Genomic DNA, 12,411 nt, shown 5'->3' with positions numbered 1-12,411 from the left:
TTATTTAAATATTGTTTTAAAAAAATATTTTTAAAGTTCAAAATATCCCATATAAGCAAACAATTAAATAAAAAAAAACTAATAAAAAACAAATAAAAATATATAACATCACTACAAATAAGCTTCAAAATTTTAAAATTAAAGTTTTATAATGGGGTTAATATAATGGCCAAACCAAACGTCTATACTATATATTTTTTAAAAATTCCTTATTGTTTTGGTCACCCAATTAATAAATAATCAAACTCATACTCAAAGAGTATGTTTTGCTACTAAAAATTTTACTTGTACTGAAATAATCCCAGTAACTAATAATTTAACCTGTACCATATTACAGTATACCCCTTCCTATGCTATTAATGTTAATGCCTCTCAAAATTACCTACAAATATTTAAACAATAAATATAATATAATGCTATCCCCCAAAAATATTAAAATATCAAATAACAATAATTAATGCTGCATTAAAAACTGTAAAATTTACGCTGCCCCTATCCAGCTTTCAAATCACTTTCATGTATCCAAATTGCTCAAAGGAGAAGCCATCTGGCTAGCACAGCAAAAAGTAGAGGTCTACTCTAAAAAAAAAAAAAAAGGCTTAGCTAAACACTCATAAAATGGTGCAAATAGTGCAGCATCAATTTGAAATATTCTTAAGGACCAACAGAGTAACCCAAGTACAAGCTAAAGTTGGTAAATACATGTTATTTCTGCCCTTAGTTTAATAACCCAAAAGCTGTTAACAAAAATAATATAAAAAATCACTAAGGCAAAAAAAGTTGCAATAAATCTAGCATGTTCAAAAATTCAAAATTTCCTAAATGACCAACTAGTGGCCATTCAAAATCATCTCAAGCATCAAGTGTGGCCCACTGCCCTTACTAGTGCTTCAAAAATGTCATCTAATTTGTGGCCATAAAAGCATACTTAAAAATTTTCAAAATAAATGTGCAAGTACTCGCAGTGCTCCTTCCAAGCATATGGGCCGATAGGAGAGGTGTGGGCTCCCACATACCAAATCCTGCCAAGGACATAAAAAAATGCATGTACAATTAAATAATTCACTGTAATATCTAAAAAATTAAACCATCTAGTAATGTCTAGCCAATTTGTTCTCAGTGCTTCTAAAATAACAGCTAATATTTAAATTGCAATAAAAAAATCAGTAAACATTTTGGCCCTTAAAACCCCCATAGCTTTAATATGTAAAAAAATTAAAGCAAAAAAAATTGTCACAATATTTAATAAAATATTCTAACAAAATAATTACTCTTCCAAGCTAATAATAGCTGCATATACATTAAGGCCACCTCGTTACTAAATATGCATGTAAATTTCACCATAACCACAAAAAATCACATTATTTTTTGGCCTGCAAACAAGCCCTACAATCAAACCTTAGGTATCAAATTATTTTAATTGAACCACTTTAATACCTAACCAATTTCAAAATTTGCGCTTACTCCTACCAAAGGTTCAAAAATTTTCTAACATACAGGGTCAAATCCATGTGCTTCAAAATATATATTAAATTAAAAGACATGCTTTTCATACAGCCTATAAAGTGTCTATGTACTAATTATAATGTAATGTGCTATATAACTAAGGCAGTAAAACAACCCCAGCATATTATTACAATAAAAACATTAATGCGTGTATTGCTTTTATTGACTCTAAAAATATGTTGTTGTTGTAATAAATGTAATAACAAAATTGTCTTTCATGTTCATACTCATCATGCATTATTGTTATATCCAGTTAACACTTATAAGGCTAATTCTAATCCTCCTAAGCTAAAAACAAAAATAGAAAGCTTAATGCAATTAAAAATTTTAAAATGTTAGTTATGCTAATAAAAGCACAAAGGGAGGAGTGTAAAAGCAAAAAAAACAACAACAACAACAACAAAAAAGAGGGTTTAAGTTGCCATTTAAGTATCAAAAAAAAAAAGGAACTGTTAAGCTAAGTCTTAGCCTAATATTGTGGAACGTATAAAAGCAAAGCTCACATCAAAAGCAAATAAAAACAGTAAAATAGTCAATGTAACTCAGCCTTAAAATAGCAATATTTAAAAACAAAAATGAAAATTACAAAAATAAGCAAAACATAACATAAACAAACTACAAATGTTTTAAATTAATACATGACACTAAAATATATAAATGCTTGTGTAATATTGCTTGTACTTTAAAAAAACTAAAACAAAAATGCTCTCTGTCAGCTATGTTCTTCCCTTACAATTGCATGTCCTCAATAAAGCTGTCTCTAATTTTATTGCTTCCAACCAAAAAATAAAGTTTGTTTCTTCCACAACAGTTAAATACTGAAGCTTTATTTATAAGCTTATGTCCGTTCTAAGTTACCAACACATTTATTTCAGTCCACTGCTCTCCGTTCTGTTCAACTTTTAAATAATTGTGGTCATCTTTTACTTATAAAGGAGGTTTAAAAAAAATAATGCAATTTTCTTTGACTTTCCCTGGTCTTCTACCAAGTGATAAGTGGGGCCCTTATATCTCACTGGGTTACTGCAGGAATTATTTGCCAACTCTTCCCTTTCTCCTCCTCTCACTTTCCCTTTGCTTCCCTGGTTTTTACTTTTTAAAGTTGCTTATTAACATTACAACTGGTCAAAAATTTTCAGATAGAACATTTTCCCATCATAAAATGCCATTTCATCGAAATCTAAACTTTCTGTGGGGCTGTGTCAACCCTGACAACATTTTATTTTGGGAGGGAAAGCATTTTGATAATGCTAAACAACATGTATTTACAATGTTTAGCACGATGTGGCTCCAGTCTTGGCTGGGTTATCTACACACAAAAAGAGCAGAACCTCTGTTTTACAAACTAATTGGGGACTGAGGAGTTCATAACATCGAAAAGTTCATAAAATTGAATATCTCGAAATAGCAGTAGGTACAGTGCGAGTTGCAACATGGTGCACTGCATCACTTTTTCCTTCTCCTTCAAACCACAGCAAAACATTTTCCAACACACTGAAGGTCTACAAATGGGAAGGGATGTCAACTTGTTCTTCATCAGATCACATTCATGCTCTGATTTTCTACTTCCTCCTCCCAATGGGGGGGGGGGGCGGGAATGATTCCTGTCACTGGTTGTTCGTCAGATTGGTGGTCATAAAATCAAGGTTGCTATAATAGTAAAATGGCCTGATTTTCTGATGTGCCAAGCACCCAGCAACTCCTCGAGAGTTCAAATAAGAGTTGTGGGTGCTTAGCATCTTCAAACTTCTGGTCAAGACTTTCCTATTTAATTCTGCTTATATTCTTAGATGGCATTCCTTGCTGTGGTATCTGAGATCAACCACGACCACCACTAAGCCTATGGCCAGGTCTACTCTTGAAAAGTCTTTGCCAGTAAAGCTATACCAGTATACTACACTGGCAAAACGCTCCAAGTGTGGATGCAGGAGTTGTTCCTGTTCCCACTGAAATGGCAAAAATCTCATTGACTCCATTGGGATTAACACAGTTTGGGGTTTGGGACAATCATGTATTTGTGCTTCTCACCTTTCCTCCCTGCTAATCTACAGACACAGACTTCTGAGCTATGGAAGCCAAGGAGTTTATAAACTCTTAAGAAGAGTCAGTCCCTGTCCCAATGTGTTCTGTACAATGCCTAGCATAATGGGGACTGAAGTTGAGTATGTAATAAACTTGAGAACAAAAAATAATGTTATGGTAATGAGAGCGTGGGGCCCTAGAAATAAACAGACTTGCGGTGTAGGGTTTTGACCAATATCGAAGTCCAGCTGTAAAGTAAAAAGTAGTGGTGGTGGTGGTGAAGAAAGTGATGGGAAATGTTGCCTTTTCTTTCAAAGGGAATTATATCATTTTACCCTGAATCTTGGGGGTGGGGGGAGAGGAATCATCATATGGGGCCCAGGCCTAAACTCCTTAATTAGGCAAAACTACCACTGCTTTCCCTGACTTTCCAAAACCCTTGGGCACTCAGATTCCAGCATGATGAGGATGATATCAGCACCCAGATGGGTGGAAAGATAATTATGGGATTTTGTTTTTGCACAGTGGAAAGGGGTGGGGAGCCACAGGGTCCTGTAAAGTCTGCATAAGTTTTCCCAGAGTAACTGAGAGACGTCCCTACAAGCGTGGTGAAGAAACTGAGCTTCGGGGTGTTTTTCGGAATCAACCCTCTGAACTTCTTAGGAGACATTTAAACACATTTAAGCAGGAAAGAACCACAATGGAGGCTTTAGTCCTTTTACCCATTTCTGGTCCCCACAGCAGCACGTCTTCACCAGAAATGGTTTTCTTGCTTTGGGCGGGGGTAACGGTGGGGAAGGAGTCACTGCCAGGAGATGTGGAAAGGGGGCCCCAGAGCGTTACCTTGAAACCTGATCCCCCGGGATGGGGCGGGAGGGAAACAAGGTAGCTGAAAAGTGGGCGGCGGGCAGCAGCCTGCTGTTTATAAGGGGCAGGGGGAAGCGGGCACGGAGGTTTAGGCAGAGCAGCGTCTGGGACACACCACAGCGGGGAGGCTGCCTGGGGCAGGGAGCGGAGGCAGGTGCGGGCGCTCCGCAGTCACAGCCGGGCTGGGAGCAGCGCAGGGAGCAGCGGGCAGGTGAGGCTCAGAACCGCTGGGACGGGGCCAGTCTCCTGCTGAGGAATCTCTCCCAGCCCCGAGCCCGGCTTCCCCTACCTGCCCCCACCGCCACCCCCCGCCCCGGGCAGGAGGCCGCCGGGGCTCGGCCCAGGGCTGAGCGATGGGGACGCTCCAGCCCCCCTGGCGCCAGCGGCGTGTCCGAGCGACCCCCTGGCCCAGCCCCTCCCCGCTCCCCGCTCCCCTCCCGCGGGGCCTCAGCGGCGCACGCGGGCAGCGGGGCCCCTTCCCCGGCAGGAGCGGGGCCGCGTCTCTGGGGGCTGCTCGCTCCGTGGCCAATGGCAGCTCGGCGTGACCCGCGCCAGGGGAGCCCTGCCTGCCGCCGGGACTGACAGCAAAGGGCTCGCGGGCACTGCGGGGGGCGGAGGGGACAGTCAGCGGGTCCGAGCCTGGCGGCACCAGGCGGGTGTAGTGTGTTAAAGTGCTCTGGGCAGGAATGTGCTACTGGCAGCAGTTACCGGTACCTAATGTGAGAAACTGCTATTGGAGTAAACTGCTCCCGGCTGTAGCAGATGCCTACAGGTAGCAGTTTCTTGCACTACGGTCCATGTGAAATTGCTACGTGTAGAAATGTGCTACCTGTAGCAGTCGTTTATAGTGTAGATTGTAAGAAACAGCTTTTGTAAAAAGATGCTGCTTCTCTCATAGGTCATGTTCTAGACCTTATGTTTTTTCTCTTCTCTGGACTCTCTTCAACTTGACCACATCTATCCTGAAATGTGGCACCCAGAACTGGACACAGCAGCTGTCTAGCTTCAGCGGTAATTTGGTGGGGGGCGTCCTGGTTTGAGCATTGGCCAGCTAAACCAGGGGTTGTGAGTTCAATCCTTGATGGGACCCTTTAGGGATTAGGGGATTGGCTCTGCTTTGAGCAGGGGGTTGGACTAGATGATCTCCTGAGGTCCCTTCCAACCCTGATAATCTATGATTCTATGATCATGGGAGACTGTATCAAAAGCCTTACTAAAGGCAAGATAGACCATGTCAACCACTTCCCTACCATCCACAAGGCTTGTTACACTGTTAAAGAAAGCTATCTGTTTGGTTTTACATGTGAGACTACTTGAATTAGCTACATCAGGCCTTTTTTAGCATAGTAGAACCTGTCGCTGTGCTGTAGGTAGCCCAGTCCTACAGCTTGCAGTTTCTTACGTGTGTGTGTGTGAGAGAGAAAATGCAATGTGTAGGGATGTGCTACCTGTAACACTGCAATCTGATGAAGCTAATTCCTACAGATAGCAGTTTCTCACACCCTAGATATGTGAGACTGCTATCTGTAGCAGTTAGCTATGTCAGATTGCCCTTTTTAGCATAGTAGGACCTGTCGTTGCTGCAGGTAGCCCAGTCCGACTGGTAGCATTTTCTCACCCACTACACTCTGTAGGGATGTGCTACCCAGCGAACACTGCCAAACCAAAGCTTCCCAAAATACAGTGGGATATCTATTCATGGTGCACCTCACTCTAAATCTGTACAAGTGCTTCTGGTGAGTACCCGGAGTGCTGAGACAAGGAGTCCAGGAGGCATGCACACAAGTGGCATAGTGACTCTATGCTGACATAAGTTGAGTTAACCCACACATAAAGTGTAGATATGGCCCTAGGCATATGAAATGTTTGGGAGAGGTAACAGGAACTGTATGAGTGTAGTCTAAGAGTCATTCAGGGGTTTAGGCTCAAGGCATTGGAACTGGCCTTACTGCACCCTACAGGCTCAGGAACAAAGAGGCACATAAAAAAATCATTTATTTATTAAAATTTCTTGACTCAAGGGTGTATAACTCATGTTTCACTGAAGTAAATCTCAAGGATTATCTACACTGGCAAGTTAAAGTGCTCTAACTTGCTGGCTCAGGGGTGTGAAATATCACACACACACACATCGCAGCAAGTTTGAGTGCTTTAAAGCACTATTGTGGACAGGCTCGGCCAGGGGTGGCTCCAAGCACCAGCCCACCAAGCGCATGCCTGGGGCAGCAAGCCGTGGGGGATGGCCTGCTGGTCACTGTGAGGACTGCATTCAAGCTGCCTTTAGTGGCATTTCTGCTTGAGGTCCGACGGTCCCCTGGCTTCGGCGGCAATTTGGCAGCAGGTACGCCGAATCCACGTTACCAGCGGACCTCCTGCAGGCATGCCGCCGAAGGCTGCCTCACTGCCGTGCTTGGGGCGGCAAAATACACAGAGCTGCCCCTGGGCTCGGCTCCCAGTGCTTGGAGCTAATCCCCTCATTGAGGTGGATTACCAGGAGCACAGGCACCCACGGCAGCGCTTTGAACTTTGTAGTGTAGACATAGCCTTAGTAGGTTAGATCAGACAAAGAAGAGTTGCATTGACTAGGCATGGGAATGCCTGTGCCTTTAAGAACCCAGCCTTGTGCTTGTTCCTTTAAGAACCCAGCCCTGGGAAGCGGATGCTGAGAGGTGCTGTCTGTGAGAGAAGAAATTTTAAAAAGCCCCTTTGCCCCCCACCATTTTTGCAAACACTGGTGTCTCAATGCCACTGGGGTAACTGTTACCCCCTGTGCCCAGGGCCGGCTCCAGCTTTTTTGCCATCCCAAGTGGCAGGAAAAAAAAAAAGAAAGAAAAACCTGGTTGAGCTGCTGCCAAAGTGCCGCTGAAGAGGAAGACGGAGTGAAGGACCCGCCGCCGAATTGCTGCCGAACACTGAAGCTGACCGAGTGAGCTGCCGCTGAACTGCCACCGCTGACCTGGATGTGCCGCCCCAACAATGGATGGTCTGCCTCCCCTTTCTCTAGGCCACCCCAGGCACCTGCTTCCTTTGCTGGTGCCTGGAGCCAGCCCTACCTGTGCCCCTGCCTGTGGCAGGTTTTGCCGTCTGTCATCCTCTGCCAGCACCTCACCTTGAGCTTAACTCCTGCTCCCCCCCAGCCCTGATTTTGCCCTTTAGCCTAGTGCTGCCTCCAGCTTCTTGACCTCCGAACCAGTCAATTTCTGCCCCCTGCTCAGACCCTGGCCACACTACCCCCCCCCAGCTCCAATTTGCAGCCTTTGCCCCTTTTTAACCCCTGCAGATAGCAGTCAGCAGATTTATGCGGCTAATAAGGGCAGGGTGAAGGGCAATGGCTTCAGCAGATGTTACTGAGCATGCTCAGTTCGTGTGACCATACAAGAAAGCCACTTTGCCCAAATAAAAAAGCCTCTTGTCCCCTCAACAAGCTATTTTTTGCAAACACTGGTGTCTCAGTGCCACTGGGATAACTGCTACCCCCTCTGCCCCTGCTTGTGCCAGGGCTTTGCCCTCTGTCACCTTCTGCCAATGCCTCACTCCTGGGCTTAACTCCGCCTCCTCCCCCCCATCCCTGATTTTTATCTTTAGCCCCTCTCCTAATGATGCCTCCAGCTGATTGACCCCCCCGACCAGTAAATTTCCACCCCCTGCTCAGACCCTGGCCACCCTCCTCTTCCAATTTGCCCCCTTTGCCACTTTTTAACCCCTCTCAAAAGCAGTCTGTAGGATCCTATGGCTAATAAGGGCACGGAGAAGTGCAGTGACTTCAGCAGATTAACTGAGCATAAGTAGGACATTACTACGGAGAGCACTTTATTACACTACACTCGCAGCGGGGCTCAGGCAGTGATTTAAAGGGCCCTGGGCGGTAGCAGTGGGCAGCCAGGAGCCACTGGCCCTTTAATTCACCCCCGGAGCCCTGGGAAAGCAGGCGGTAGGCTATGAATAGCTTGGCTTTCCCACCATGTGGGAGAGACCAGTTGGGAAGCAGAGGGGAGAGCAGGGCTGCCTGCAGTCTGCCAGCACAGCACTTCCAGGCCCAGCAACTGGCCTAACTTGTAACCCCAGCCTGCAGAAAAGCCCCAGGAGAGGACAATCCACCTGTCGCTGCCTGCCAGCAACCAGAGGAGATGGCAGGAGAGACAGGCTTTCACTGCTTCCAGCCTGTCTGCCCTGCAGCCAGCCCACACCAGATCTGGGGTTTTAGAACCCAGGGGTTCCAAGCTTTAAAGACTGTCAGCACTGTTTCAGAATGGAGTGGGCGGTTAGTCCATTTCCAGTGATCGCTAGGCAGGACCTGCTTGCCCGAATCAGTCTCCTGACCACTCAGCCAGAAATAGAACCTGAGGGAGTATCCGGCATTAGGACACGGCTACACTTGCAGATGTAGAGAGCTTTGAATTAAACCAGCCTTCGGAGAGCGCAGCAGGGAAAGTGCTGCATTCTGTCCACACTGACAGCTTCAAGCGCACGGGCGTGGCCACATTTGCAGCACTTGCAGCAACACTGGGAGCAGCTATCCCAGCATGCAAGTGACTGCAATGTGCTTTTCAAATTGGGGTGTGTGGAGTGGAGTGTGAGAGGGAGAGTGTTGTGTGTATGTGTTGGGGGAGGCAGAGAGTGGGTTTTTGGGGGGCTGAGAGCATGTCAACATGCTGTCTTGTGCATTCAGACAGCAGCAGATCCCCACCCGCAGCATTCTGCAGTAATGGTTGCTTTGTATCAGAGCAGATAAGCATACCGGTTGTCAGAAATGGAGCTTTGAAAGGGCATATCCGCATTCATGCATTGATTACAAAACAATGACAAGAGTGGCCACTTGACTTGGGATTATGGGATGTTTCTGCAGGCCGATCAGAGCGCAGTAATGCAACACCCTGTTCACACTGGTGCTGCAGCGCTCCAGCGGAGGCACATCAAACATTATTCCACAAGCCGAGGTGGAGTACCAGATCTAGTTGCGGAGTCAGAGCGCTCTACATGCCTTGCCAGTGGGGACAAGTAGTGAGCTAAGGCACCCGTGCCTGGTTTCATGCACTCTAACTCACAAGTGTAGCCAAGCCCTTAGAGTTATATGGGCAGTTAGGTTGTAATTTTGCACCATGAAGGCACATTGCATCTGCAGAAGGATTTTCATCTACCTGGATCATCAAGACCTGCACTGCCAATTCCCAGTATAATAAAGTGTGTTTCTAACAGCATTTTCTTACCAGCCTGCAACATGTCTCCACATGCACCACCTGAGATGCAGGGAACAGACAGAACTGGGGGTGGGAGTGGGAAGAGACACTTTAGTTTAGGAACATTCAGAGAGTATGTGGTCACGTGACCTAGCATGCCTCTTGGCAGAGCCTTTAGTAATTACAAAGCATTATTGATCTCCAATCATTTTAATCATTTAATATTTTCAATGATTGTCTATTTCTCTTTGGTCATGTCCTTATATAAAGTTTATAGTTATTTTTTATAATGTGTTTGCTTATGTGAGTTTGAATTATTTGTGAGTTCAAGTGCTGTAGCCACAACCTTAGTGTGGTTATCCCTTGTCTTACTGGAAGCATCACCAAGTAGCTTGATCCTTTAGCATGCCAGGAGGGGGAGGCAGGCACCTACCAGCAGCACAGACAACTGAGCCCAGGGTGACCAAAACTTTGGAACTGTCCAAAAATGGTGAGGTACCCCTCTCCTGTTTGCACTGCATTCACGTATTAAGCCAGCACTGAAAGGGAGAGTTACATCTCTACTTTGTTAAATAAACTTTTGCTCGTTTTCACTATAAACGTATCTAAGTGTCGTGTGTTAAGCAAAGAGGTGATCTGAGCTGGAACTGGTAAGCTGGGGTGTGCTGTTCCTTTCCAAACAGCAAATCTGTAAATACTGTGAGTTTGCAGTGGAGCAGGGAGATGCTCGGAGAGCTCAGGGGTTAGAATGTGCCCATCGCTAACCTGTAAAGAGACAGCAGGACCTGCCTAGGCCTAAAGGGGAGTGCTTGTGTTGCCTGTGGCCACTGGAGTTGAGGAGCTGACCCCCATCAGGCACAGACAAGACTTTCTCGTGCTAAGGGCAGATGGCCACTGCCCTGTGTACCCCCAGGAAGCAGGCCACATTGTTGTCCTAATTTTAAAAAATGAACATAGTTCTTTAGAAAAGTAATTTACCCTGATGTAAAAATAGTATGTAATGATAATATTTTTTCTTCCCTGGGAAAAGTTGTTGAAAGGAAACAAATAATTAATGAAGGAACATAAACATATCTTAATGTGAACTCTTTGAATGGCTATTGTCTCTGAAAGGTTGTGCTGTTTTCTTGTGTATGCAGATTTTACACAAAGTGATCTACTTCTGCAAGTCTAATAACCATACAACAGAATAACACAATGAAGGATGATTTCATACATGACACAGAAAAGGAACCACTTAGTCCCAGTAAGTTTTTCTGTTAGTTGTTTCTTCTTTTGAATGTTAGGCTAGTTGTTGGAAGGATGTACTCCATTGCCACGAAACTAATCCACATGTTGAATCTTGTCTGGTAGCCATGAGGGATTTCTATGGAAAAACAGATCAACCCTCCCATCATCCTCCACAAATCATGCTGCCCTGGCTATTAAGCTTTCTTCTGTGGTGTCTTTACCCAGCGAGTACGGACCCTTCTTGGGGATCTGTGTGGAGGAAACAGCATTCAGAAAATATTCATAGCAAGCACTGAATACACGTATTCTCTTTTAACTTAATCACAGCACGGGCTGGGCGTAGCTCTGTGTGGCCTTTCTACCAACTTAAGTGACCCTGGTGTACCTAGAGAGTCACTCTAGTTTGAAAATAACTACGTCTTCCATCCTGCAAGCATTTATGCACATGAGTAGTCCCATTGAGTTTCAATGTGGCCGTTCACATGCATAAAGTTATTGACATGCATCAGCAATGGGGTCTAAGTGTGCAAATGCTCCACTATGTGAGTCAGGAACCAGTTTACTGTATTTGAAGTATTTTATATAATCATAACAAAAATAATAGTGTCCTGTAAGTCTCTACAAAGATGTTCTAAAAACTAGTGATGGAAAACACAGTAGTTATAGTTCAGGTTGAGAGAGGATAGACAGCTGGTGTGATGTGACCATCTTTTATCCAGTAGTTCACAGTCACCTCGCTATTCTGTTCTGATTCCTCTGCCTGTTTCTTTCATCCACTTGTTATTTCTCATCTTATTCCTTGATTATAAACTCTTTTGGGTGGAGATCCTCTTTTTTTGCTTGTGTTTGTGCAGCCATAGCACAGTAGGGTTGAGGCCTGTAGGTACTACTGAAATGCCAACAAATATGTCTGCCTGTTCCACTCTAAGGCCCCAATCCTGCAAAGACAAAGGCCTGGTCTACACCTAAAAGTTAAGTCCACCTAGCTACATTTCTCAGAGGTGTGAAAAATTCATGCTCTTGCGAGACATAGGTAAGCCGGCCTAAGCCCCAATGTAGGCACCATTAGTTTGACAGAAGAACTCTTCCAGCAACGTAGCAGGTGGATTCACTAATCCCTTCAACCATTGTAGTAAGTGTATATGCTACAGAGAGCATAGCTGCAGCTGTGCCACTGTCGCATTTCTAGTGTAGACATACACTTAGGCATTCCCTCAGTTTTTGCAAGGCTGAGGCCCAAGTTAATCTTTAATGACTTCCCTTAAAATTATTTTTTTGAGCTGAAAATAATGTTTGTTCTCAGCTTGGATGTGATCTTTGGGGAGGAAAAAATTGAAAGTTACTGACCTGTTTCAAGAGCATGAGACAAATGTGGTTTTCCTGCTTTAAAAAAATCAACAGTTTTGGTGCGCCGATAATTCAGAAAGGGATTTATTGTGCTTCAATAGAATCTGACTTAAAAGACCTTACTATTTGTGAAAGCAAAACCTACTTTCCCCTCCACAGAATCTGCAAGTAATGGCTATTACAATCCTGCTTTCCAACATGATGAAATACCAGAGAAGAATAGCGAGTTACAGAAGAACAAGAAAAAGTAGGGGTTCCTTGA

At 44.5% G+C, this 12,411-nt stretch overlaps 1 long non-coding RNA gene across 1 annotated transcript; it reads left to right on the top strand.

Annotated features, from left to right (window-relative positions):
* The first annotated feature begins 4,491 nt into the window (after positions 1 to 4,491).
* Positions 4,492 to 12,396, top strand: LOC123364004. The gene is made up of 3 exons (XR_006576967.1): positions 4,492 to 4,606; positions 10,712 to 10,818; positions 12,309 to 12,396. It is a non-coding gene; the product is annotated as an uncharacterized LOC123364004 (long non-coding RNA).
* Positions 12,397 to 12,411: the final 15 nt, after the last annotated feature.

This window comes from Mauremys mutica, chromosome 2, assembly GCF_020497125.1.
Source record: "Mauremys mutica isolate MM-2020 ecotype Southern chromosome 2, ASM2049712v1, whole genome shotgun sequence".
Classification (NCBI taxonomy): Eukaryota; Metazoa; Chordata; order Testudines; family Geoemydidae; genus Mauremys; species Mauremys mutica.
This window is presented reverse-complemented; position numbering and strand designations above follow the sequence as displayed.